At 37.8% G+C, this 27,504-nt stretch overlaps 1 long non-coding RNA gene and 1 pseudogene across 1 annotated transcript in view; one reads left to right on the forward strand and one right to left on the reverse strand.

Annotated features, from left to right (window-relative positions):
• Positions 1–27,504, reverse strand: part of LOC149123459 (uncharacterized) — a 40,046-nt gene that overhangs the window by 2,788 nt on the left and 9,754 nt on the right. Inside the window, exons 2-3 of the long non-coding RNA XR_016216695.1 lie at positions 11,422–11,468; positions 2,113–2,170 (exon numbers count right to left, since the gene is read on the reverse strand). This is a non-coding gene — a long non-coding RNA (uncharacterized LOC149123459). The remainder of the gene's footprint in view (positions 1–2,112; positions 2,171–11,421; positions 11,469–27,504) is intronic.
• Positions 25,919–25,991, forward strand: LOC149123460 (U2 spliceosomal RNA; annotated as a pseudogene).

Raw genomic sequence — 27,504 nt, forward strand, 5'->3', positions numbered from 1 at the left:
CACTGGGATCTCACTCGTGGAGATCTTTCATTTAGTTTTTTTTTCCCCCAGAGTGTCTTGGCTTTCCATTTTGATGATTTGGCCAAGGCTAGCTCATAGTAATACTTTATAAAAGTACATAGAGAAATGAATAATGTGGCTTTCATTTTAGATATGTTCAGCATAAATTCCAAATTGGATAACTACAAATAAATATTCTACAGGGTATAGCAACTATGTTCTGAAACCTGTGGGAGGGCCTACCCTGGGAATGAAGCAGGGGTGTCATAACCAAGAGGGTCAGATCTGTAAAGAACTACAGGATGTGTGAATGGAGAGTGTATGGAATATTTGGATAGGTAATATTGAGACGAAAGTAGAATTGTAAAAGAAGATGACAAGAAACCACTGCTGATGTCATGATAGAAATAGGAAATAATATTCAGGAGAAATCCATATACAGTAGTTGAGAAAAAAATAGAAGGTAGACATTTAGGTTTATGATACCCATTTAAATCCTCTATTTCTACTTCAAATTGCTTAGTTTGACTCTCAGCATTCATTCTGGATTCCAGGGTTTTGTTAATACAGATGTTGTGAGGCATTAGTGATGACTCAAGTAATGGGGCTTCTGTACCCATTTTGGAATCCAGGACTATATTCTTGTCTCTTGGCTTCTGCCTACTGCCAGCATGTGCGATTTACAAGGAATGAATCAGTTTATAATTGATATTCTCTTTTGGGTGATTTATTTGGAATACAGTGAGATAGAGAGAGAGAGAGAGAGATTCTGTCTGCTGGTTCTCTCCCCAAATGTTTGCGAAATTCATGGCGGGGCCAGACTGAATTCTGGAGCCAGGAGCTTCATCCAGGCTTCCCAAGTAGGTGGCAGGGTCCCAAACAATTTTGCCATCTTCTTCTACTTCCCAAGGTGCATTAGCAGGGAATTGTGTTGGAATTGAAGCAGACAGAACTTGAACCAGTCTAAATATGGAATTACACATTGTAGGTGGTGGTATAACCCATTATACCACAGTGCTGCCCCCACTATTGTCTTTCTTAGCTTAATTCACTCTCCCTGTGTCTTTCTACCTCTCAAATACATAATTTATTTTATTGTATAATAAATTCAAGTACAGAAAATCTATAAAATAATCTTTAGCTTTGACTACACTTTATGGTATTGATGAATAATTTAATCAAAAACTACTTTCAGTAGCATGAAGTACAAATGAATAGAATTTGGCTTAATATGTAACTTTGGAAAGACTGCAACACAATATAAATCTATAGAAAGCCTAAGAGACATGTATGGAGGGCTCTTTAAGGACCTGCCATGGGAGCTGGCATTGAGACATAACAGGTTAAGCCACAACCTGCAATGCTGGTATCTCATATGGATGGTGCTTTCAGTCCCAACAATTCCACTTCAAATCCAAGCCTTCGGTAATGTGCCAAGGAAAGAACTGGGAGAGGACCTCTGGCCTTGGATGGTAGACAAAGATGGACCTCCTGCCTCCTGGCTTTCACCTTGTTCAACCCTGACCATTGTAATTCTTTGGGGAGTGAACCAGCAGATGGAAGATTCTCATATTCATTCCCTCTGCCCTTTTTTATCTTTGTAACTCTGCCTTGAAAATAAAGCAATGAATTCTAAAAAAAATAGAAATGGCTACAGATTCTATCCCTGACACATTCCTGGCCCTGCTCATGAATCCCATTCAGTCTCCAATACGCTGTTAGGACCCCACTATTCAAGCAATTCACCCATAAAAAATCATATTCAGTAATTTGTCTTCCTAGCACAAGGTAACTTCTTCCTAGTTCAGTGTTTATATCAGGTTGGTACTAAACCCCTTCTACTATTTCATCCATAAGACCAACAAAAACAAATTCAGGCTTTATATCCTACAATAATTTAGAAGATTCTGTGTTCCCATTTGAATAATGTGATAAACATAGCACTGTTATAGCATCACAAAGACTGAAAACAAATTTGCTATCATGTTTTATAGTCTTAATATTTTATAATAATGAAAATTTTATGTTTTCACATATTTATTTCACCATCTTAATAATTATACTTATAAACCTTCTACATCACAATATAATATAAACTGAGAAATAACTTACTGAAGGTCCGTTCATTTTCTTTGGACTTGGAAATATTTAGTGGGCCCTAGGACTTTACCTGGAAGAGAAAAAAAATTGGAAATGTGAGAGAACTGGTTTGATTTGCTCCTAGACTCAGAGCAAGGTCATGATAGAAATGAATACAAATTACCAAATTCATTAGCAGTGGAAACAAAACCAATCAGCTAACCTGGGTAGTAATAGAGCCTTACACATGACAAGGGCCAAGGAAGACCTCCTGGAAAGAGCACCAGCAAGTAATCATTATGTTAAAACAAACATTTACTTGCTACTCATTTTAGTCAAAACATTACTGCCAAGAAGTAATTTGTCATTTGAAGAATGATTGTTCAAGCAGGTTGCAAAAGGCCACAGAAAAACATAATGCTGTCACTAAAATCTATACTATAGAAAAATACTTGTGTGACATTAACTACTGTTCTATTACTACAAATGTTCTGCACAACACTTCATATTGTTAGTTTCATTAGAACATATTTTCTGTTATACACTGAAAATTATAGAATATATTCATCTTGCAACCAGGGTATTTTGCTCACAGCTGTATAGAAAAATGAATACAATAGACATTTATTATACTATATCTTTCTAGTAATTGTTGCAAATGACACCACCCAGTTTACAAATCTTCACATAGTTCTTTCCTACAATGATCCTTGGCATTGCCATTTTACTTGCTACAGCTCATGGGGTATTCAGAGAATGTAACCTCAACCTGATAGATGTAAAAATCCTCAATAAAATTCCAGCCAATGGAATCCAACAAATATCTGAAAGATCATTCACCCAGACCAAGTGGGATTTATCCCTGGTATGCAGGAATGGTTCAGCATTCACAAATCAATCAATATGATACATCACGTTAACAAATTGAAGAACAGAAAACAAATGATTATCTCAATTTATTCAAAGAAAACATTGATAAAATACAACACCCTTTCATTATGAAAACTGTGCAAATTTGGTATAGAAGAAAGATTCCTAGACACAATCAAGGCAATTGATGACAAAAAACAGCCAGAATCCTATTGAATGAAGAAAAGTTGAAAGTATTCCCACTGAGATCTGGAACTAGACAAGGATGCACATTTTCAACATTGCTATTCAATATAATCCTGGAAGTTTTAACCAGAGCCATTAGGCAAGAAAAAAATCAAAGGTATACAAGTTGGTAAAGAGGAAGTCAAATTATCCCTATTTGCAGATGACATGGTTCTATTTATAGGGTATCCAAAAGACTCCAAAAAGAGACTATTTGAACTCATAGAAGAGTTTGGTAATGTAGCACGATATATAACAATACACAGAAATCAACAGTGTTTGTATACACAGACAATGCTATGATTGAGAAAGAACTTCTTAGATCATTCTCATTCACAATAGCTACAAAAAATCAAATACCTTGGAGTAAGTTTAGCCAAGGATGTCGAAGATCTCTACAATGTGAATTACAAAACATTAAAGAAAGAAATAGAGTAAGATACAACAAATGGAAAAATTCCATGTTCATGAATTGGAAGAAGAAATATTATCAAAACGTCCATTCTCCCAAAATTAATTTACAGATTCAAAGTGATACCAATCAAAATAGCAAAGATATTTGTCTCAGATGTAGAAAAAGATGTTGAAATTCAGATAGAAATACAGAATACCTTGCATAGCTAAAGTAATCTTATAAAACAAAATATCAGATTTCAAGACATGCTTCAAGGTAGTTATAATCAAGGCAGCTTGATACTAAAAAGTATGGATATTCCAAAGGAAAATCAATTCAAGCATGTACAACCAACTTATATTCGACTAAGGAGCATAAACACATCCCTCTAGCAAAGATGGTCTCTTCAGCAAATGGTGCTGGGAAAACTGGATTTCCACATGCAAAAATATGAAGCAAGACCCCTACTTTACAACTTACACAAAAATTTATTCAAAATAATCAAAGACGTGAATCTATGTACTGATAACATCACATTATTAGAGAACATTGGGGAAACCCTGCAAGATATTGACTCAGGCAAAGAGTTCTTGGAAAAGAAACCAGAGATACTGGCAATCAACACCATGACTAACAAATGGGATTAAATGAAGTTGAGAAGCTTTTGTCCTGCAAAAGAAGAACTCAGGAAACTCAAAAGGCAACTGATAGAATGGCAGAAATTATTTGTAAAATGCAACTGATAAAGGATTAATAACCAGAATATATAAAGAGATCAAGAAACTCCACAACAACAAAACAAACAAACCAGTGAAGAAATGGGCAAAAGAATTAAATAGACATTTTTCAAAATAGGAAATCCAACTGGCCAATAGACAAATGAAAAAAAATGTCCAGGATGACTAGCCATCAGGGAAATGCAAATCAAAACCATACTGAGTTTTCACCTCACCCCAGTGAGAATAGCTTTCATGCAGAAATCAACAAACAGCAAATGCTGACAAGAATGTGGGGCAAAATGTATCCTAACCCACTGTTGGTGGGAATGTAAACTGGTAAAACCAATATGGAAGACAGTTTGGAGATACTTCAGAAATCTGAATATAGACCTACCATATGACCCAGCATTCTCAATCCTGGTAATTTACCCAATGGAAATGAAATAAGCAAATAAAAATTTTATCTGTAACTTGATGTTTATTAAAGCTGCACTCAAAATAGCTAAGACATGGAATTGACCTAAATGCCCACCAACTAAAGACTAGATAAAGAAATCATGGGATATGTACTCTATGGAATACTACACAATGGTAAAAACAAATGAAATCTGATCATTTGCAACAAAGTTGATGAATCTGGAAAACATAATGAGTGAAATAAGGCAGTCCCTAGGTAACAAAGACCATATATTCTCCCTGATCTGTGATAACTAATAGAGCACCTAAAAGGAAGTCTGTAAGAGTAAAACTGACACTTTGAGAAGCAATGACTTGAACACCCCTGGTCTTGACTATTGAAGAACAGTTTCTTGTTCCCTTTTTCATACTATTTGTTGAATGCTTTACTTAACATAGATTTAATAATATGTGTATAAAGTCAATTGAAAATAGATCTCATTAAACATAATAGTGAGAATAACACAGGAAGGAGCAACTTTGTAACTGTGAAGCTGTATCATTCTGCATACTTTCCTACAGACTTACTTCTACTGGTGTAGTTTAAAATCTTGGCATAGGACCCCAAATCCCATTAAACTGGGTGGTAAAAATGCCATCTTAATTGTTAAAGAGCCCATATTAAGTGTTAAAGTGATAAATATATAGGATTGTATGTTAAATGTATCATATAAATAAGATCAACTCTCTGGTAATAATCATAAATAGAATTAAAAAGTACAGAATATTCTGACATGGGAAGCAGTCCACACAGCAGACACATAAAATGAGAATCATTTTAAATAACACTCTGTCCTCAGAATCAGCCCATAAGGCATTCTGGTCTGGCTGAAGGCCCATGAGAGCAATTCAGGCATGGAAAGCCAAGACAATGTGGTAAAAAAAATGTTCTACATGAAGGAATCTCTGTGAGAGAGCCCCAGTGGGAAGAAGTGGCCATAAAGGAGGGATGCAGTTTTCTCTGACAGGAGGAGAGTACTTGTGCTTTGCTTGTGGGTTTTTCAAGATACTGACACAGATTGTGGATTGGAAAGGCTTCCATAGGCTAGGCAGCTCATGACAAGAATCTTGGGTGATCACTGATATCATACTAACAACAGGAGTCACTGTGTGCATACTCTCCATGCAGGACTTCTGTCAGTAATGACTTGTATTATAATTAACTGTAAAACTAATTCTCAGTTTGTGTTTGTGTGTGTCTGTGTGTGCACAAATTGTTGCAATCTGTACTTTAAAAGTTGGGTTCCAATGTATAAAGTCAAATGAAAATGGATCTTAATGGAGAATGGAACTGGGAATGGGCAAGTAAGGAGGAGTGGTGTGGGAGTGGAAGAGGGAGGGCAGTTAGTGAGAATAATCACTATATTCCTAAAGTTGTACTTAGGAAATTTGTACTCCTTAAATAAAATGTTTCTTTGAGATAAAAAGAAAGAAACAAGAAGAATGATTGGTGTATTTCTTAGGTAAACAGCTTCACTATAAGACAAAACACATGATACAAAAGAATTCATCTTCAAACACACAATAACCAAGTGGAACTCTGGTGGTTAAATCTTAGAGTGACAAACTCATATTTGAAAGGCATGTGTTAAAAATGGATAAACTCAAATGTGAGAACAGGATTTTATGATGATTAATATCTTTTACTTTTGCTTTAAGTTCTGATAATTATACTGTAGTACTAAACACACATCTGCTTGTTACCATGCATGCATAGAATATGGAGAAAAGAAAAAATGATGCTATTGTACTTTAAGAACTTAAACAAGAACCTAATATTCCTATGGCAACTTACATTTAATCCATAAAAAGTTATTTGCTGTTACCTAATAAAATAATTAGTGTGCCATCCATGGGTCATATTCCAGAATTCAGAAAAATACTATAAAACATATACTGGAATAAAATATTGAGTCTTATGGTGGGTGCATTTTAAATTCATCGCACAAAACAAAAGTTCCAGTCTCCAGGAATTAGTTCAAAACCATTGAAATCCATCTTTCCACATATTAATCTGACGATCTAACAAACATAGCTCAGCACCATGGATTTTGTGAGTTCTCATGTCCTTTTCTAGGAGTTATTCATTCTGATCACATACTTCAGCAACAGGAGTTGTTCCTATGGGCAATGGAGATACGGATTCCATGAGGAACTCCAATATTATAAAACTCACCAATAATTAGCTCATTTTAAGCTACTCATTTATCTGATTCTTCTGAGTCAATACAGAAGCTGTAGTCATTAATTTGTACTGAATACAGAAGATTATACATAAGCCATGTGGTATAAATAGAGTGATGACCAAAGAGTGAATCTGGTGAATCTAGCTAATTAAGACACCCTCAAGGATTATGAACTGAATTTAGTATTTTCTTTTTAAATATTTACTTATTGAAAGGCAGAGAAATGAAGAGAAAGGAAAGACAGAAAGAGACAGACAGATGAAGCATCTATTTTTTTGGCTCACTTCCTAAAAGGCTGAAACAAACAGATCTGGGCAAGGACATAGGCAAGAGCAAGTAATTCCATCTACATCTTCTATAATGACACATACCAAAGCATTTGGGTGATGTTCCATTGCCTTCCCTGGTACATTAATAGAATGGACACAAAGTGGTACTACAATATAAGATGCCAGCAGTGGCCAAACACATTGCAAAACAATGCCTGACATAAACACTAGTCATTTTAGATCCATTATGAAAAATATTTCATCATATACCTCTAGTGTCTCATCATGCAGTTTTATATTAAATCATCTCATAATTTTATTGTTTAAAAAGACAAAAAATATACTCCCAGAAGTTTTAGACAGAACCATTAGATAAGAAAAAGAAATCAAAGGAATACAAATTAGAAAGTGGGCATTCAGACTTTTCCTATTTGCAATTAACAGGATTCTCTATACAGGGAAACTGAAAGAGTCCACTAAGAGACTATTAGAACTTAAAAAAAGAGTATGTAAAGTAGCAGAATATAATATTAACACACAAAAATCAATAGCCTTTCTATACACAGACAATGCCATGGTTGAAAAAGAGTTTCTAAGATCAATCCCATTTGCAAAAGCTACAAAAAAACAAAAGCACTTTGAGTAAATTTAACCAAGGATATCAAAGAACTCTATAATGAAAATAACAAAACATTAAGAAAAGAAACAGAATATACAACAATTGAAAAATCTTCAATGTTCAGGATAGGAAGAATGAATATCATCAAAATGTCCACAATACTGAAAGCAGTTTATTGATTAAATATGATCCTAATCACAATACCAATGACAATTTTTCATAATCCACATAAAATGATGCTATATCATATGGAAACACAAGAGACTCTGAACATATAAGCAATCTTACATTAAAAAACAAACCTGGAGGCTTTAAAATACCAGATCTCAAGACATACTATAAGGCAGTTATAACAAAAACAGTCTAGGAGTTGCATAGGAACAGATATGTATACCAACATCACAGAACAGAAACTACAGAAATCAATCCACACTTCTATAACAAATTTATATTTGAAAAAGAGGCTAAAATTAATCAATGGATCAATGACACCCTCTTTAACAAATGCTGTTGGGAAAACTGATCTCCTCACGTGGAAGCATAAAACAAGTCCCCACCTTACACCATAGACAAATATCCAATCAAGATGGATCAAAGACCTAAATATTGTAAGTATATATTACACTTCACATATGTTCAAAATTATCAAAAGCAGAAAAAAGTTTTGAGGTACCCTACTTAAAAATTTTCAGTGTCTTAGGTGAACCTCACCATATTGGCTGTAACATAAATAGTATCACAATTGTGAAGCTCTGATTCAACCTGAACTATGGTCCTATAAACAGGAATTCACATGGGCAGAGGAAATCTCTTGTAAGGATTCAAGGTGGTAGCTGTGTGATAGAGAGAAGCCTCAAGAGAAACCACCCTGCTATTACCTTGCACTTAAATTTTCATTCTCTAGAACCACAAGAAGAAAACTGTTATCTTTCAAACCACATAGACTACAGTATTGTGTTGTGCCAGCCAGAGCATGGTAATACCCTCTTGTCTCTGCCTACATTTTTTGGCAGTCAATTAGAAGGCCAGTGTTATTATCAGAAATACAGAAATTTTAAAAAATGGATTGTTGTGGTTAAACAGATAAACAGAAAGATATCAAATAAACAACCTAAGTATCCATCTCAAGAATCCTAGAAAACAAGAAGAAATCAAAGAGGAAATTAATAACTGAGCAGAAATGGAATATTAACATTAAAAATAATGAAATGAATTTCTGATTTTTAATAGAAGAAAGAGTACTTTAGCTAGGTTTTAAAAAGTACATTTATTGGCTTGCACTGTGGCAAAGCAGGTAAAGCCAACACCTGTGGTGCCGGCATCCCATATCAGCACTGGTTTGTGTCCCAGCTGCTCCACTTCTGATCCAGCCCTCTGCTAGAGCCTGGGAAAGCAGTAGAAAATGGTACCAGTCCTTGCATACCTGCACCCACCTGGGAGAAACTCCTGACTCCTGGCTTCGGACTGGCACACCTCTGGCCATTGGGGCCAGTTGAGGAGGGAACCAGCAGATGAAGACCTCTCTCTGTCTCTGTACCTCTTTGTCTCTCTCTCTCTCTGCCTCTCCTCTCTCTGTGTTACTCTTTCAAATAAATAAATATTTAAAAATTAAAATATTCAAGTAAATAAAATCAAAATATAAGAGAAAATACCACAATGGATATCCCAGATATATAATGGAATATTAACAATAACTATAAATGATAAAATTTTTAAAAGTTTACTTTGTGGATACATATAGCTTACCAAAACTGAGCCAGGATGATATAACATACCTGAATAGACCGACATCATTAAACCACAAATAAATTGTTCAAATCAAAGTTCAGCCCCAAATTTCACACTACAAATATCATCAAATTTTGAAAAAGACCAATTTTTCTAAAACTATTCGAAAGATTGATAGGGAGGGAACCTTTTCAAACACATCATATTAGTCCAGCATTTCCTAAAATGAACTGGCAGATAGAAGATCCCTGTTTGTCTCTGATTCTCTGTTTTCAAATTAAAAAAATAGACAGGAGTGTTTGTTGAATAGATTCAACACTCTCATCATATTAGAATTAATAATAGAATATAGGTGCAACATTTGCATCATAATAGAATCCATTTTGGAATCCAAAAAGATATAAAAAGTTCAGCTATCATAATAAAGTCAGATGTAACCTAGGGATAGAGAAAATATGAATGTAAATCATACTTCCAATATTTCACATCAATCAAAAATAAACATTGGCCAGCACCATGGCTCACTAGGCTAATCCTCTGCCTGCGGTGCCAGCACCCCAGGTTCTAGTCCCGGTCGGGGCACCGGATTCTGTCCCGGTCGCTCCTCTTCCTGTCCAGCTCTCTGCTGTGGCCCAGGAGTGCAGTGGATGATGACCCAAGTGCTTGGGCCCTGCACCCGCATGGGAGACCAGGAGAAGCACCTGTCTTCTGCCTTCAGATCAGCGCAGTGTGCCGGCCGCAGCGGCCATTGGAGGGTGAACCAACAGAAAAGGAAGACCTTTCTCTCTGTCTCTCTCTCTCACTGTCCACTCTGCCTGTCAAAAAAATAAATAAACATCAACATAATCATCTAAACAGATGTAGAAATATTTTATGTATAATTATACATAAACTTAAGAAAAACATTGAGAATATTTATAGACTGCACATACCTCAGTAAAATAGACACTACATTTGAGAATCCCAGAGCCAAATCCTATTGAATGCCAAGAAGCTGAAAGCATTTCCTCTATGATTTGGAACCATAAAATGAAACACAGTTTCTCCTCTTCTATTCAATATTTCAATGTAAAGTCTGGGCAAAAGAAGTAGACAAGGGAAGGAAATAAAAGACACAAAAATGGGAAACAAGAAATTTAAATTATATGTATTACAGATGACTTGATTTTGGTTATACAGAAATGGAATGAGTTTACCAATGGGACACTAGAAGTGTAAATGACATTAGTAGATTTGCAGGATGCAAAGTAAACACAAAAAATCAGAAGCAGTTTTACATACCTACAGTATTGTGAACCCACTGAAAAAAATTATAGAAGAAATTAAATTCACAATAAGAAATAAAATGACCTAGAAGAAATTTAACTTGTGATCTAAAATACCTCTACAAAAACAATTATAAAATCATCATAAAAGAAACTGAGATCAAAAGGAACTCTCATGTTTTCAGATTGAAGTAATTCCTAACATTTCCATACTAACCAAGTTAATTTGCAGATACCACATGTTTTCCACCAAAATCAGTGGAATTCTCCACATATCTAGAAAACAAACCTAAGTTTATTTTCTTCATATAGATTAACAAAAGCCCCACATATACAAAGAAATCTTGAGAAAGAGAATAAGTCTGGTGTCACAACACATGAATTCAATACTGACTACAGAAGTATGGTAAACCCTGGCATAAAAACTGATGCATAGACCAGTGTAATAGGATGGTGACTCCCAAAAAGAAACACATATATTTACACATAATGGATCTTTGATGAAGGTAACAAAAATACACTGGGAAAGGAATAGTCTATTCAATAAATTGTCCAGAGGAAATGGGATATCCATATGGACATGACTAAACTTAGATTATTACCCCTCTTACCTTATACAAAATCGACTGAAAGTCAATCATGGATGTAAATTTAAGACCTGCAATTGAAAAAAATAGAGAGAAAATGATAAGACATTGACAAAAGCAATGGCTTTTTGATAAGATTCCCCAAAGAACAAGCAATAAAAAAACTAGAGAAACTTTATATCAAACTAAGAAGATAATTCACAACAAAGGAAACGATCATCAGAGTGAAAATAAACCATCCTTGATAAAATACATCCTTGATTAAAAAAAACTTAAGCAAACTGTGAATAGATGGAACATTCATCAGTACATTCAACGTAGTTTATGACAAACCCATAGCCACCATCATATTGAGTGGGTTTATGTTGGAAGCATTTCCACTAAGATTTAGCAAGACAAGAATGCCCACTCCCTGATAGCTATTCAATTTAGTTCTAGAAATTTTACTTAGAGGCACCAGGAAAGCAAAAAAAATCAAAGAGAAACAAATTGGAAAGGAGGAAGTCAAATGATGACAGTTGACAGAAGACATGTTCTTATAAGTAGGGAAGCCAAAAGACACCACTAAGAGACTCAAGAGAGTTGGGTAAAGTTGCAGAATATAAAATCAATACCCGAAAATGAATAGCATTTGTAAAAAAGACAATGTTATGGCTGAGAAAGAACATATAAGATCAGTCCCATTCACAATAGTAAAAAATAAACATCTTGGAATAAACTTAACTGAAGAGGTAATATAACTCTACAATGAAAATTACAAAACATTTTAAAAGAGATAGAAGAACACATGAGAATGGAAATATCTGCCACGTCCATGGATTGGAAGAATTAGAATAATCTAAATGTCCATACAACTGAAAGCAGTTTACAGATTCAATATGATTCCAATCAAAATACCAATGACATTCTTCTGACATAAAGAAAAAAAAGATGCTAAAATTCATAAGGAAGTACAAGAAATCCTGAATAGCTAAAGCAACCTAAAGAATAAAATAAAGCCAGAAGATCAGTTTCAGGTGTCAAGAAAAAAATACGTATCAGTTAGAATCAAAAAAGCCTGATGCTGGAGCAAAAATAGACATGCAGACCAATGGACTAGAGTAGAAACTCGAGATATTAATACATATATATATACAACAAACTGATCTTTCACAAAAGAGCCAAGATCAATACTTGGGGAAAGGATAATCTCTTCAACAAAGGGTGCTGGAAAGCTTGGACTCCGCATGAATAAGTATGAAACCATAACCTTACAATTTATACAGAAATCAACTATAGATGGATAAATTATCTAAACCAATAACCTGATATCCTCAAATTACTAGATGAGAACATTGGGAAAGCTCTGCAAGATATTAGCATAGACAATGACTTCTTGCTAAATTTCCCAGATGCAAAAGCAGTCAAAGCAAAAATAGACAAGCAGGATTACATTAAGCTAAGATGCTTTTGCACTGCAAAGTACACACTCAACAAAGTGCAGAGGCAACCAAGGAAACAGAAGAAAATATCTGCAAATCATGCAATGGATAAAGGTCTAATATCCAGAATTTACAGAGTTCAAGAACAACAACAACAAAACAATGTTGTCAAGCAATGGGCAAAGGATAAATAGACATTTTATGAAGGATGACATTTAAATGGTCTAGACAAATGTAAAAATGCTCAAGATCATTAGCCACCAGGGAAATGCAAACCAAAACCAGGATGAAGTTTACCTCTCTTCATTTAGACTGGTATGTGTAGAGTAATAATCTAATACACTGCTGGTAGGATTGTAAGCTAGTACAACCAATAGGGAACACAATATGGCAATTTTTAAGAAATCTGAAAATAGTTCTACCATATACACAGCCATCCAACTCCTGCAAATTTACACAAATAAAATGAAATCAGCATAAGAAAGATTTATCTGCACCTCATGTTTATTGCAGCTCTATTCAAAATAGCTAAGATATGGCATCAACATAGAGGTTCATCAACTGAATAATGGTTAAATTAAATGTGGCATATATATACTATGCAAAAATACTCAGCTGTATAAATGAATGAGATCATTTCTTTTACAACAAAGTGTATGCATCAGGAAGCCATTATTCTCAGTGAAATAAGCCAGTGCTCAAAAGACAAATATCATCCTAGGAGGCAAGATGGCGGAATAGGAAGGGAGCACACTGATAGTCCGGGGAGAGATAGTTTAATAAAAGTGGAGATACTGCAGGTTCAAGGAAGAGTAGGGGAGGAAACAGGAGAAGAAACTCTTCCAGAACGCGTGATTCACAGCGGACATGCGTGGAGAGCGTGGGAGCCCACAGTTCGGGACACCAGCGGCAGACTCAACACACCAGCGCTGGAACGTGAGGTGAGCCGAACCTCAATAGCCCAAGACACCGGCAGGCAAGCGGAGAGAGGAGACTAGAGGGAACGACCCCCCGGGGGGGGAGTTCACCAGGCTAACTGGAAGAGAGAGAGTGAGAAAAAAAAAAGGAAAAAAAGGTGACTGGTACAGACACGGGTTTCTCTCTCTCCGCTCACCTCTCAAGGGCAAGCAAGACAAAGAGCAGGCACCATCTTGGACATACGTCATAAGCAGAGCGACCTCAGGTCTGCACTGGCCCTGAGCCTAGCAGAAAAACCTGAATCTGGGCAGGGCGAATTAACAGGAGATTAGGACCTAGTAAATTTGTGGTGCTACTGGACTGAGACTGTGAAAAAAGAGACAGTGGGGGAGAGAACTCACGGAATTCACGTGAGTACTCTCCGGAGACGCTACACTTCCGTAACTTTGGCAACCCAGTGGGAGACTGAAGGAGAATTTGAGCCCACTCTGAGGGCAGAACAGATTCCCTGTGGGGTCCTTGGGAAAGAGCTTCCGATCTCTGGCTCCTGAGGGTATATCATTTGCCTGCTAACTACCTCCAACTTCGTTCAGCTGTGTGGAATTACTTCCCTTTTGAATCAAAAAAAGAAAGAAAGAGAGAGAGAGAGGTTTACCACGCCTAACCTGGGAGTGTCACCTTTGGCACACCAAACAGAGCTCTCAGGCCACACCCATCTCAAGCCCTAAGGCTCCATCAAAAACAGAGAGGCCACTTAATCTAGAGTCATAGTATAACAAGAAAAAGCACCACAGTGAAGAAACTAAATATCTCCAATATGCCAAATAACAAACGCAAAAACCGAGGTAATAAAAACAAGGAAGTCACCATGACGCCCTCAAATGAAAAAGACACCCCAATTCAAGATTATGAAGATGATGAGATAGAACAAATGCAAGAAGCAGATCTCAAAAAATTGATAAGAGCATTAAGAAGTTCTCAAAAACAAATTCTTGAACTACAGAAATCCTTAATGGACAAGATAGAAAATCTCTCTCGTGAAAATGAAATATTAACGAGGAATCAAAATGAAATGAAACAACTAGTACAACAGGAAACTGTGATAGTGACTGAAGTAAAGAATTCAATAGATCAAATGAAAAATACAATAGAGAGCCTTACAAACAGAATGGGTGAAGCAGAAGAGAGAATATCGGACTTAGAAGACAGAGAACAGGAAAGGATACAGTCAGACCAAAGAAAAGAAGAGGAAATTAGAAATCTAAAACATATTGTCAGGAATCTGCAGGATACTATTTAAAAAACCAACATCCGGGTTCTAGGAGTTCCTGAAGGCTTGGAGAGGGAGAAAGGATTAGAAGGCCTTTTTAGTGAGATATTAGCAGAAAATTTCCCAGGTTTGGAGAAGGACAGAGAAATCCTAGTACAGGAAGCTCACAGAACCCCTAACAAACACGACCAAAAGAGATCCTCACCACGACACGTTGTAATTAAACTCTCCACAGTGAAACATAAAGAAAAGATCCTAAAATGTGCAAGAGAGAAACGTCAGATTACTCTCAGAGGATCTCCAATCAGACTCACAGCTGACTTCTCATCAGAAACCCTACAAGCTAGGAGGGAATGGCGAGATATAGCCCAGGTACTAAGAGAGAAAAATTGCCAGCCCAGAATATTATATCCTGCTAAGCTCTCATTTGTGAATGAAGGTGAAATAAAGACTTTTCATAGCAAACAGAAATTGAAAGAATTTGTGGCCACTCGTTTAGCCCTGCAGAAGATGCTTAAAGATGTGTTACACACAGAAACACAGAAACACGGTCATCAATATGAAAGAAGGTAAAGGAAGGAAACCTCACAGCAAAAGATCACAGGGAATTCAAAGCATATATTAGAACTTATCTTTGGCAAATGGCAGGGCAAAGTTACCACTTATCATTAGTCACATTGAACGTGAATGGCGTGAACTGTCCACTTAAAAGACACCGATTGGCTGATTGGGTTAAGGAACAAAACCCATCTATTTGCTGCTTACAAGAAACACATCTTTCCAACAAAGATCCGTACAGACTGAAAGTGAAAGGCTGGAAAAAGATATACCATGCCAACAGAAATGAAAAAAGAGCGGGCGTAGCCATCTTAATATCGGACAACATAAACTTTACCACAAAAACTGTTAAGAGAGACAAAGAGGGGCACTATATAATGATTAAGGGGTCAATTCAACAGGAAGATATAACAATTATCAATGTAGAGCCGGCGCCGTGGCTCAATAGGCTAATCCTCCACCTTGCGGCGCCGGCACACCGGGTTCTAGTCCCGGTTGGGGCGCCGGATTCTGTCCCGGTTGCCCCTCTTCCAGGCCAGCTCTCTGCTATGGCCAGGGAGTGCAGTGGAGGATGGCCCAGGTGCTTGGGCCCTGCACCCCATGGGAGACCAGGAAAAGCACCTGGCTCCTGGCTCCTGCCAGGATCAGCGCGGTGCGCCGGCTGCAGCGGCGGCCATTGGAGGGTGAACCAACGGCAAAGGAAGACCTTTCTCTCTCTGTCTCTCTCTCTCTCACTGTCCACTCTGCCTGTCAAAAAAAAAAAAAAAACAATTATCAATGTATATGCACCTAACTACAGGGCACCGGTTTATCTAAAAGATTTGTTAATGGACTTAAAGGGAGACTTAGACCCCAATACAATAGTACTGGGGGACTTCAATACTCCACTCTCAGAAATAGAAAGATCAATAGGACAGAAGATCAACAAGGATACAGTAGATTTAAACGACACTATAGCCCAAATGGATCTAACAGATATATACAGAACTTTCAATCCTACAGCTAAAGATTTTACATTCTTCTCAGCAGTACATGGAACCTTCTCTAGGATTGACCACATACTAGGCCATAAAGCAAGTCTCAGCAAATTCACAAGAATTAGAATCATACCATGCAGCTTCTCAGACCATAAAGGAATGAAGTTGGAAATTAGCAACTCAGGAATCCCTAGAGCATACGCAAACACATGGAGATTGAACAACATGCTCCTGAATGAACAATGGGTCATAGAAGAAATCAAAAGGGAAATCAAAAACTTTCTGGAAGTAAATGAGGATAACAGCACAACATACCAAAACTTATGGGACGCAGCAAAAGCAGTGTTAAGAGGAAAGTTTATATCAATAGGTGCCTACATCAAGAAATTGGAAAGGCACCAAATAGATGAGCTTTCAATTCACCTCAAGGATCTAGAAAACCTACAGCAAACCACACCCAAATCTAGTAGGAAAAGAGAAATAATTAAAATCAGAGAAGAAATCAACAGGACTGAATCAAGAAAAAATTACAAAAAATCAGCCCAATGAGGAGCTGGTTTTTTGAAAAAATAAACAAAATTGACACCCCATTGGCCCAACTAACTAAAAAAAGAAGAGAAAAGACCCAAATCAACAAAATCAAAGATGAAAAAGGAAACGTAACAACAGACACCACAGAAATAAAAAGAATCATCAGAAATTACTACAAGGACTTGTATGCCAGCAAACAGGGAAACCTATCAGAAATGGATAGATTCCTGGACACATGCAACCTACCTAAATTGAACCAGGAAGACATCGAAAACCTAAACAGACCCATAACTGAGACAGAAATTGAAACAGTAATAAAGGCCCTCCCAACAAAGAAAGGCCCAGGACCAGATGGATTCACTGCTGAATTCTACCAGACATTTAAAGAAGAACTAACTCCAATTCTTCTCAAACTATTCAGAACAATCGAAGAAGAGGGAATCCTCCCAAATTCTTTCTATGAAGCCAGCATCACCTTAATTCCTAAGCCGGAAAAAGATGCAGCACTGAAAGAGAATTACAGACCAACATCCCTGATGAACATAGATGCAAAAATCCTCAATAAAATACTCACCAATAGAATGCAACAACACATCAGAAAGATCATCCACCCAGACCAAGTGGGATTTATCCCTGGTATGCAGGGATAGTTCAACATTCACAAATCAATCAATGTGATTCACCACATTAACAGACTGCACAAGAAAAACCATATGATTATCTCAATAGATGCCGAGAAAGCATTTGATAAAATACAACACCCGTTCATGATGAAAACTCTAAGCAAACTGGGTTTGGAAGGAACATTCCTCAATACAATCAAAGCAATCGATGAAAAACCCACAGCCAACATCCTATTGAATGGGGAAAAGTTGGAAGCATTTCCACTGAGATCTGGTACCAGACAGGGATGCCCACTCTCACCACTGCTATTCAATATAGTTCTGGAGGTTCTAGCCAGAGCTATTAGGCAAGAAAAAGAAATCAAAGGGATACAAATTGGGAAGGAAGAACTCAAACTATCCCTCTTTGCAGATGACATGATTCTTTATGTAGGGGACCCAAAGAACTCTACTAAGAGACTATTGGAACTCATAGAAGAGTTTGGCAAAGTAGCAGGGTATAAAATCAATGCACAAAAATCAACAGCCTTTGTACACACAGACAATGCCATGGCTGAGGAAGAACTTCTAAGATCAATCCCATTCACAATAGCTACAAAAACAAGCAAATACCTTGGAATAAACTTAACCAAGGACGTTAAAGATCTCTACGATGAAAATTACAAAACCTTAAAGAAAGAAATAGAAGAGGATACCAAGAAATGGAAAAATCTTCCATGCTCATGGATTGGAAGAATCAATATCATCAAAATGTCCATTCTCCCAAAAGCAATTTATAGATTCAATGCAATACCAATCAAGATACCGAAGACCTTCTTCTCAGATCTGAAAAAAATGGTGCTGAAATTTATATGGAGGCACAAGAGACCTCGAATAGCTAAAGCAATCTTGTACAACAAAAACAAAGCCAGAGGCATCACAATACCAGATTTCAGGACATACTACAGGGCAGTTGTAATCAAAACAGCATGGTACTGGTACAGCAACAGATGGATAGACCAATGGAACAGAATTGAAACACCAGAAATCAACCCAAACATCTACAGCCAACTTATATTTGATCAAGGATCTAAAACCAATTCCTGGAGCAAGGACAGTCTTTTCAATAAATGGTGCTGGGAAAATTAGATTTCCATGTACATAATCATGAAGCAAGACCCCTACCTTACACCTTACACAAAAATCCACTCAACATGGATTAAAGACCTAAATCTACGACCTGACACCATCAAGTTACTAGAAAACATTGGAGAAACCCTTCAAGATATTGGCACAGGCAAAGAATTTCTGGAAAAGACCCGGGAGGCACAGTCAGTCAAAGCCAAAATCAACTATTGGGATTGCATCAAATTGAGCAGTTTCTGTACTGCAAAAGAAACAGTCAGGAGAGTGAAGAGACAACCGACAGAATGGGAAAAAATATTTGCAAACTATGCAACAGATAAAGGGCTAATAACCAGAATCTACAAAGAGATCAAGAAACTCCACAAAAACAAAACCAACAACCCACTTAAGAGATGGGCCAAGGACCTCAATAGACATTGTTCAAAAGAGGAAATCCAAATGGCCAACAGGCACATGAAAAAATGTTCAAGGTCATTAGCAATCAGAGAAATGCAAATCAAAACCACAATGAGGTTTCACCTCACCCCGGTTAGAATGGCTCACATGCAGAAATCTACCAACAACAGATGCTGGCGAGCATGTGGGGAAAAAGGGACACTAACCCACTGTTGGTGGGAATGCAAACTGGTCAAGCCACTATGGAAGTCAGTCTGGAGATTCCTCAGAAACCTGAAGATAACCCTACCGTTCGACCCAGCCATCCCACTCCTTGGAATTTACCCAAAGGAATTTAAATTGGCAAACAAAAAAGCGGTCTGCAGCCTAATGTTTATTGCAGCTCAATTCACAATAGCTAAGACCTGGAACCAACCTAAATGCCCATCAACGGTAGACTGGATAAAGAAATTATGGGATATGTACTCTTTAGAATACTATACCGCAGTAAGAAACAACGAAATCCAGTCATTTGCAACAAAATGGAGGAATCTGGAACACATCATGCTGAGTGAAGTAAGCCAGTCCCAAAGGGACAAATACCATATGTTCTCCCTGATCGGTGACAACTGACTGAACACCAAAAAGGAAACCTCCTGAAGTGAAATGGACACTATGGGAAATGGTGACTTGATCAGCATAGCCCTGACTGTTAATGAACAACTGAATACATTATCCCTCTTAGTAGTTTTTTTGTCTGTTCTACTTAATATGACTGGTTTAATTCTGTAATTAAATACACAGTTATTCTTAAGTGTTGAAAATTAACTGAAAGTGATCCCTGTTAAACATAAGAGTGGGAATAAGAGAGGGAAGAGATGTATAATTTGGGACATGCTCAAGCTGACTTGCCCCAAATGGTAGAGTTAGAAACATACCAGGGGATTCCAATTCAATCCCATCAGGGTGGCATGTACCAATGCCATCTCACTAGTCCAAGTGATCAATTTCAGTTCACAATTGATCATAATGAAAGGACTAAGAGTCAAAGGGAGCACATCAACAAGTCTAGTACCTGCTAACACTAACCGATAGAATAAATAAAGGGGAGAGTGATCCAACATGGGAAGTGAGATACTCAGCAGACTCATAGAATGGCAGATGTCCTAAATAGCACTCTGGCCTCAGAATCAGCCCTAAAAGCATTCGGATCTGGCTGAAAAGCCCATAAGAGTATTTCAGCCATGGAAAGCCAAGACACTCTGGCAAAAGATCTCTGCGAGTGAGATCCCAGTGGAAAGAACAGGTCATCAAAGAAGGAGGTACCTTTCTCTGAAGGGAGGAGAGAACCTCCACTTTGACTATGACCTTGTCTAAACAAGATAAGCGTCGGAGAACTCAGAGGGCTTCCATAGCCTTGGAAAGTCATGACTGGAGCATAGGGAGATTACTGATGCCATAGACAGGAGTGTCAATTGGTAAAGTCAACAACAGGAGTCACGGTGCACTTACTCCTCATGTAGGATCTCTGTCCTTAATGTGCTGTGCATTGAGATTTAATGCTATAACGAGTACTCAAACAATATATTTCACTTTGTGTTTCTATGGGGGTGCAAACTGTTGAAATCTTTACTTAATGCATACTAAACTGATCCTCTGTAAAAAAAAAAGTAAGAAATTATCAACTCCCAACTTGACTCTCACTGGGATTAAACATGACAATAGGTCTGATCTGATTTCGTCATCATTTAAAAAAAATCATCTATTATTTTTCACTTTATGTTTGTGTGGGAGCAAACTGTTGAAATCCTTACTTAATGTATACTAAGCTGATCTTCTGTATATTAAGATAATCGAAAATGAATCTTGATGTGAATGGAAGGGGAGAGGGAGTGGGAAAGGGGAGGGTTGTGGGTGGGAGGGACGGTATGTGGGGGAAGCCATTGTAATCCATAAATCGTACTTTGGAAATTTATATTCATTAAATAAAAATTTAAAAAAAAAGACAAATATAACATGTATTCCTGATTTGTGTTATTTATATACATAGCACAAAAGTACAATTTATATGAGTGAAATTGTCATGTTTAGATTTAGTTATTGTTTACAAGCCTAAATAAATAAATGAAAATTATGCCATTAGAGATATTAAAAGAAAAAATAAGAAATGAAGGAGGGTGGAGGGTTGGAGCATGGGCAAGAGGGAGGTTAGGGTGAGAAGTATTATGCTCTTACGTATGCATATATGAAATACATGAATTTTGTTAACTTCATATGAATAAAATTATTTTAAAAACACAATAGATTGGGACAAAATATTATCCAATTATTCATTTTATAAAGAACTGTAATTCAGAATATATATATAACTGCTGAAATTATACACAAATATATTTAAAATTTTGGGAAAGACCTGAACAGGAATGTCTCCAAAGAAGAAAAACTCAGTCAACAAAAATGGGAAAACATGCAATTATTAGATAGGAAAATGCAAATCAAAATACAGTAGGTGTCCCCTAACTCTATAAAGCAATTTCTGATGGGATACGAAGCAAAGAAAACCTTAATAAGTCACTGGTGCCAGGACTGTGTTGTAGCCAGTAAAGATGCTACCTGCAGTGCCAACATCCCATATGGGCACTTCTTTGAGACCTAGATGTTCCACTTCTGATCCAGCTCTCTGCTGTGGCCTGGGAAAGCAATAGAAGATGGCCCAAATCTTTATGCCTCTACACTCACATAGGAGACCCTGGGGAAGCTTCTTGCTCCTGGCTTCATATTGGCCAAACTATAGTCATACAGCCATCTGAGGAGTGAACGAGTAGATGGATGACATCTCTCTCTCTCTCTTTCTGCCTCTCTGTAACTCTACCTTTCTAGTAAATAAATAAATATTAAAAATAAGTTATTGATGAGAATGCAAATTAACCTGGGATTATGGAGACTAGCATGGCCATTCCTCAAAAACTGAAAAGTGATCAACTGTCCAACGATTTTGTGTGTATCAGAAGCGAAAGAAATCAGCATACCAAAGAGATTCCTGCCTTCCATGTTGACTATAGCACTATTCACAGTATTCGAGGTATGTAACCAACTTAGGTATCTGTCAATAGCTTAAGAGTTATCTGAACCTCATTTGGTGATTTAAAAGTAATACAATATTATTTGCTTTAAAATGGTTTGAGGTAGAGACACTTAAGTGAAAATAAGACTGGCATAGAAAGAAAGAAAGAAATCTTACATTTTATCTCTGATATACGGATTTCTGAAAAATGCAATGGATATAAATTTAATTGTTGTCAATTAGGATGTGAAGAGTGATTTCTGAGGATAGTGGGTTGTAGGATAACAGATACAGAAACAAGGTTAGAAAGAAACAACCTGCTGCAGTGTTGTGACTGTACTTCAAAATAAGATATACTGTATAAAAAACTGGAATGGGGGATCTTGTAGGCTCTAAACACAAACAAGGTAAATAGAAAGCCTAGATTACTAGATTGTTTAAATTATGCTGTGTAAGTACTCAAATGCTGCACTGCATCCTATATAATATACAAGTAGTACATGTTAAACATGGAGTAAAATATAAAAACAAAAAATTTCTTTATATACTAACAATGAACTATCTGCAAGAAGTGATTAACCAAACAACTTCATTTACAAAGCATAAGAAAGTATTTAGGCAATAATCTCCAGTCCTGTTAAGAATTATTTAAATATGCATCATCGTATAATTTTTAAATCAAACTTGCCTTTCTCATTGAAATTTCTGCTCATCCTTTGTGTGGTTTACAACTAGACTTTCTGATACTCTATGGATGCCATTATTGCAAAGCTAAACTTGAACTTAGATGCAACAATAGTTACAGTTTTTAAGCTTTATTTGTTTACTTGAAAGGATGAGGGACAGAAGTGGATAGAGAGATCATCCACTAGTTCACTTGCAAAGGCTTGCAAAACTGGGGCTGGGTCTGGCTTAATCTAGGAGCCAGGAACACCTTTTGTACCTCCAATGTAGGCGGAAGGTACATGAGTACTTAAGCCAGCATCCAATGCCTCTCAGATACATTAGCAGCAGTCTAGATTGGAAATATGGAATGGCTAGGTCCTGAATGAGATACATAAAGATGATGTGAGGGCATCTCAAGTGGTAGCTTAACTCACTGCACAAAACCCCATTCCTTCATACAGTTTCATTCAGTCTTAGTACTGTTCTCAAATTACAGGCACGATGTTCAACCTTGAATCCATGTTTAAAAACAGGCATGGGTGTTTAGTGTAGTGATAAGGAAAATTGTATTCAACAATGGAGGACCTTGGTTCATTTCCTGGTTCTGATCGTGATTCCAGCTTCCTATTTAAGCAGACCCTGGGAAGTCATGGTGATGGCTCAAGACATAGGTTGGTGCAACCCACATGGAAAACCTGAAGGCCAGCGCCGAGGCTCACTAGGCTAATCCTCCACCTTGCAGCGCTGGCACACCGGGTTCTAGTCCCAGCCGGGGCACCGGATTCTGTCCCAGTTGCCCCTCTTCCAGGCCAGTTCTCTGCTGTGGCCAGGGAGTACAGTGGAGGATGTCCCAAGTACTTGGGCCCTGCACCCCATGGGAGACCAGGAGAAGCACCTGGCTCCTGCTTTCGGATCAGCGTGGTGCGCCGGCCGCAGCGCACTGACCGTGGCAGCCATTGGAGGGTGAACCAATGACAAACTTTTCTCTCTGTCTCTCTTTCTCACTGTCTACTCTGCCTGTCAAAAAAAAAAAAAAAAGAAAGAAAGAAAACATGAAGTGAGTTGCCAGCTCTCAGATTTAGACATAATACCTCCCTGGAAGTTATCAGCATTTAGGAAGTGAACATGTCAATATGAGCTCTTTCTCACATTCCCTGTCTCTTACTTTCTCTCAAGTAAATAAGAAAAAAATTTATCAGACATAAAGAGCAACATAGGTTTAGATGTCAGGCCAAGTAAGGGAAAGTCTGAAAGCAAATGAAAGTACAGCAAAATACTTATATTCTTTTTTTTCTTTTTTTTAACTTTTATTTAATGAATATAAATTTCCAAAGTACAGCTTATGGATTACAATGGCTTCCCCCCCATACCGTCCCTCCCACCCACTACCCTCCCCTTTCCCACTCCCTCTCCCCTTCCATTCACATCAAGATTCATTTTCGATTATCTTAATATACAGAAGATCAGCTTAGTATACATTAAGTAAGGATTTCAACAGTTTGCTCCCACACAGAAACATAAAGTGAAAAATAATAGATGATTTTTTTAATGATGATGAAATCAGATCAGACCTATTGTCATGTTTAATCCCAGTGAGAGTCAAGTTGGGAGTTGACAATTTCTTTTTTTTTTTTTTACAGAGGATCAGTTTAGTATGCATTAAGTAAAGATTTCAACAGTTTGCACCCCATAGAAACACAACGTGAAATATATTGTTTGAGTACTCGTTATAGCATTAAATCTCAATACACAGCACATTAAGGACAGAGATCCTACATGAGGAGTAAGTGCACACTGACTCCTGTTGTTGACTTTACCAATTGACACTCCTGTCTATGGCATCAGTAGTCTCCCTATGCTCCGGTCATGAGTTTCCAAGGCTATGGAAGCCCCTTGAGTTCTCTGACTCTTATCTTGTTTAGACAAGGTCATAGTCAAAGTGGAGGTTCTCTCCTCCCCTCAGAGAAAGGTACCTCCTTCTTTGAAGACCTGTTCTTTCCACTGGGATCTCACTCACAGAGATCTTTTGCCAGAGTGTCTTGGCTTTCCATGGCTGAAATACTCTCATGGGCTTTTCAGCCAGATCCGAATGCCTTTAGGGCTGATTCTGAGACCAGAGTGCTATTTAGGACATCTGCCATTCTATGAGTCTGCTGAGTATCTCACTTCCCATGTTGGATCACTCTCCCCTTTATTTATTCTATCGGTTAGTGTTAGCAGGTACTAGACTTGTTGATGTGCTCCCTTTGACTCTTAGTCCTTTCATTATGATCAATTGTGAACTGAAATTGATCACTTGGACTAGTGAGATGGCATTGGTACATGCCACCCTGATGGGATTGAATTGGAATCCCCTGGTATGTTTCTAACTCTACCATTTGGGGCAAGTCAGCTTGAGCATGTCCCAAATTATACATCTCTTCCCTCTCTTATTCCCACTCTTATGTTTAACAGGGATCACATTTCAGTTAATTTTCAACACTTAAGAATAACTGTGTATTTAATTACAGAATTAAACCAGTCATATTAAGTAGAACAGACAAAAAAACTACTAAGAGGGATAATGTATTCAGTTGTTCATTAACAGTCAGGGCTATGCTGATCAAGTCACCATTTCCCATAGTGTCCATTTCACTTCAACAGGTTTCCTTTTTGGTGTTCAGTCAGTTGTCACCGATCAGGGAGAACATATGGTATTTGTCCCTTTGGGACTGGCTTATTTCACTCAGCATGATGTGTTCCAGATTCCTCCATTTTGTTGCAAATGACTGGATTTCGTTGTTTCTTACTGTGGTATAGTATTCTAAAGAGTACTTATATTCTTTATTCCCATGTGATCTAATGGTTTAGTGTTTATTAAAATGTTAGTAGCAATTTCTGATATTTAAAATTATGTTAGAAACTATATAAAAGATACAGGTAAAATTTTGAGGTCATTCTTTTACAAGATATCTGAGCTTCCAAAGAAATGGTGTTATTTGAAATTGGGTACAATCGCTTCTCGGCCTTTTGGCTAAGATCAAGTGTAGAAATTGGGTACAGATTATTTGAAAATATGTATTCTCAAGTCCAGTGAAATTACCGAAACAAAAATTTGAAAGACATATATTCATGATACCTTAAATATGGAGTTAAATGTGATCCTGTATTATGCTCAATGAAAAAGAGATGAGGTGTTGGGAATTTAGCATAATATTTAAGTGGCTCTTTGGGATGCCTTCATCCCACATTGGAGTGCCAATCTTGGGCTCTGGATGAACTCTCTATCTCAGCTTCCTGCTAATATTCACCATGGAAAGGAGAAGGAGGCCAGTGCCGCTGCTCAATAGGCTAATCCTCCACCTGTGGCACTGGCACACCAGGTTCTAGTCCCAATTGGGGCACCGGATTCTGTCCCAGTCGCTCTTCTTCCAGTCCAGCTCTCTGCTGTGGCCCAGGAGTGCAGTGGAGGATGGCCCAAGTCCTTGGGCCCTGCACCCCATGGGAGACCAGGATAAGCACCTGGCTCCTGGCTTTGGATCAGCACAGTGTGCCGGCTGCCGTGGCCATTGGGGGGTGAACCAATGGAAAAGGAAGACCTTTCTCTCTCTCTCTCTCACTGTCCACCTGCCTGTCAAAAAAAAAAAAAGAAAGGAGAATGAGATAGCTCAGGGTCTCTGCTAATTGAATCTTGGACACAGATTGAGTTCCTAACTCCTATATTTGGCTAGGTGCTGTTGTACTCCTGAAGGAATTTGAGGACTAAAGCAGCAGATACTAAATCATTCTTTCATTCTGCCTTTCATAAATAAAATAATTGAATAAAAAGAAAAAAGAAAGTGAGAAGAAAAATGTATAAACAAGAACTGCTATGGGTGTTTGGTGCAGCACATGTTTGGCCACATGTTATATCAAAATCTCAGCTTTAATTCCAACAGCTTCACTTCTGATTAAATTTGCTTTTAATGCACACATCAAAGGCAGCAGCTCATGGCTCAAGTACTTGGATCCCTGTCACACACGTGGGGACCTGGATGGATTTCCTGGCTCCTGTTTTACCCCTAGCCAAGCCACAAATCTTGTAGACCTTGGGGGAGTAAACTGTAGCTGGAGATTCTCTTTCCCTTGGCTTTTTAGATTTTCTAATGAACAGTAAATAAGAAATAAAAATACTAACTTAGAATAATATAACAGGGGGGCGGAGCCAAGATGGCGGAATAGTGAGGGCGCGCACCGATAGTCCGGGAAAATTTAGTTTAATAAAAGGGGAGTTATGGTAGCCGCAGAAAAAAGAACCAGGAAAAATTGCACGGGAATCGTGTATCGGAGGACCTACTTGGAGAACAAGGTCGCCCACCACGCGGAAGCCAAGTCGCGGGACCGAGCCGCAGAAGCCCCAGTGCTCCAAGGGGAGTGCATGCCACACAGACAACAGCGGGGAGACTTGGGACGCTCAGGGCTCCGAGTCCACACATCGGCGCTGGAAGGGGAGGTGAGCTCAATAACCCGAGACATTGGTGGGGAAATGGGGGTCAGAATCTAGAGGGGGGCCGGAAAGTGCAGCAAACTCACTACCGGAAAGAAGGGAAAAAAAAAAGCT

This window comes from Oryctolagus cuniculus, chromosome 11, assembly GCF_051225735.1.
Source record: "Oryctolagus cuniculus isolate XC-2025 breed Fujian yellow rabbit chromosome 11, ASM5122573v1, whole genome shotgun sequence".
Lineage (NCBI taxonomy): Eukaryota > Metazoa > Chordata > Mammalia > Lagomorpha > Leporidae > Oryctolagus > Oryctolagus cuniculus.